The sequence below is a fragment of the Austrofundulus limnaeus genome, unplaced genomic scaffold, assembly GCF_001266775.1.
Source record: "Austrofundulus limnaeus strain Quisiro unplaced genomic scaffold, Austrofundulus_limnaeus-1.0 Scaffold326, whole genome shotgun sequence".
Taxonomy (NCBI): Eukaryota; Metazoa; Chordata; class Actinopteri; order Cyprinodontiformes; family Rivulidae; genus Austrofundulus; species Austrofundulus limnaeus.
In genome coordinates, this window is record NW_013952728.1 from 631,935 (window position 1) to 634,267 (window position 2,333).

The 2,333-nt window shown below is 34.5% G+C and overlaps 1 long non-coding RNA gene across 1 annotated transcript; it reads left to right on the plus strand.

The window, feature by feature from the left end:
- Positions 1-1,304: 1,304 nt before the first annotated feature.
- LOC106527454 (uncharacterized) lies at positions 1,305-2,040 on the plus strand. Its single transcript, XR_001311393.1, has 2 exons — positions 1,305-1,524; positions 1,643-2,040. It is a non-coding gene; the product is annotated as an uncharacterized LOC106527454 (long non-coding RNA).
- Positions 2,041-2,333: the final 293 nt, after the last annotated feature.

Consider the following 2,333-nt stretch of genomic DNA (forward strand, 5'->3'; position numbering starts at 1 on the left):
CTTTATTTTACAGTTAAAGTATATGTTTATTAAATAAAGTCTAATGTTACAACTAATCGGGGATCCCTTTAATCTAACTTTATCTGCCCCTCTTTCACACCTTTCCTGATGTGTGTCTCAAAGCAACTCATTTTGATACTGTTCCTTTAAATCCAAACCAGGTGCTTCACTCTTCGCCCTGCTCCACTGCTTCAATCCAGCTTGATAGAGGGGGTATGCAGCACAGAAACATTTTAATTACAAATTTATTAAACAATGTCACCAACAGAAGATTTGTCCATCCAGCCTCACATGTTGGAGCCAGAGTCTGACCCAGAACCTATCGGGTAAGACAACTGTCAGAATTATTGTACGTGTAAGAGTTTAAATTTGTACATGTAAGTCTATAAACATATATAAATTTGTTACAACTTTGCCACATTACAAGTACGAATCAAATTTACAAGTCGGAATCAAATTTACAAGTACAATTCTTATGTGAGAATACAAGTTTTTACGTTACAAATGCAAGTTAAAAAGTTACAACTTTGCCACATTACAAGTACAGATCAAATTTACAAGTACAAATCAAATTCACAAGTACAATTCTTTTACCTGTCAAAATAACAGACATTATGCACGGAACACAAAAAAGATCGATTAAAACAGTAACTAAGCCAGACCACTAGGGGGAACACGACCACTGCCTCATTTGGGACCAGATGAACTCTTTATTAACACAACATTTTGCTGAAGGGAAAAGCATTTGGAGGCTTTTCAGTTTGTCACTCATGTCATGTAGTACAACAATAAAGTAGATAGTGGATTTATGATGAACAACCAAAAAGGAAAACTGATGCATTCATAAAACTGACTGCATAATGGAAAAAATAATGCAAGTTCAAAAACACATAACGGCAGTGCTCTGACCTGGTCAGCAGGGGGACTGAAGTCCACCATCAAACCCCTAAACAACTGTAAGTTAAACTCTTTTTACTTTTAATAGTAGTTTGTATTATTTATTTCACATTTGGTACACATAGTACTTGTCAGTATTTGTAAGAGGATGTGTTTAAATAGTTTGTATGGTGAAAGTAGAGCTTCGTTGATTGCTGTTGTTGTTAACATGGTGTTAGTGTTAGCATGATGATATGAATAGGAAAGAAAAAACAGCCTCATGTTTCCTGTTCAGTCGAAGTTTATTTAGAACGGCTTGAAAAGAACAAAAACCTAANCCATAAATCAAAGTTAAACTGTGTTTAACTAAGTTAATCTATTTTTAACTACTACCAAACTACTTCCTTCAGATTTCAGTGACCAATTTGTGTAGAAAAAATGTTTGCTGTCTGATTAATGAGACTGCTGGCTGTGACTGTGTGATATTATAACTGTGATCTTTTTAATTTACTTTTATTCAACATGGACCTGAATCAGTTTGTGGACCCATTGAGGACCTGTCTCCAGACCTTTGTATCAGAGGACTGAGACCATCAGGCTCCATCAGTGAGAGTACAACCAGTAGAAGCCAGTTCCACCCCACATCAGGTCAAATAGTTGTATTAGCAGCAATATTATAAACTTAATAGAAATAAAGTTAATATAATTCATTAAATAAAGTTAAAATAAATCAGTTTTGTTAACCTGTTGATTCTCTGTGATTCAGATAAGTGCAGTTGATGCAGCGAGCAGCATTCAGCCCATCCATGGACCCAGGACAGATGTCCTCTACATCCACACCTACATCTGACAGGCAGGTGGATGAGGAGGTGATGGAGTTCCTGACCATCTGAAGAACTGAACCAGCAGCAGGATGAGGAGACACTGGAACAAAATCAGTTCATCTGGGTTTTAAAGCCTTCATGACAGCTGAAAAATTCAGTTAATGCAAATGTACAGTTTTAAAATATCCTGTTAGAGCTGAGAAAGTCAAACACCAGGGCTTGACATATTTTTTAAACTCAGGATGTTTAATCAGTTTATATTAAAGCTTACCTAGAAGTTTTCATTTATTTGACATTGATTGATGGTTTTACTTTAATAAATAAATTTTTAAATATTCAACACTTTTGTTTTAACCTAACTATGAGCTGTGAGTGATAGATGAAACAATGAGTATAGTAAAAAAAAGGGGGCAGTAAATTGTTAAAATGTTTAATGAAACGTATCGCAAATAATACGTTTTAACACACAATATAGTGTACTACTATTATTACTACTCCACTGTGACATAAATACATAATTTTTATTAAAATTATTTTTTCTGATATTTCTTTCAACAGTCACTAAAATGAAATTAATATTTTTATTGATTCATTTTCATCTCCCTGCTCTTGCCTGACGTGGTGTTTCTGAGT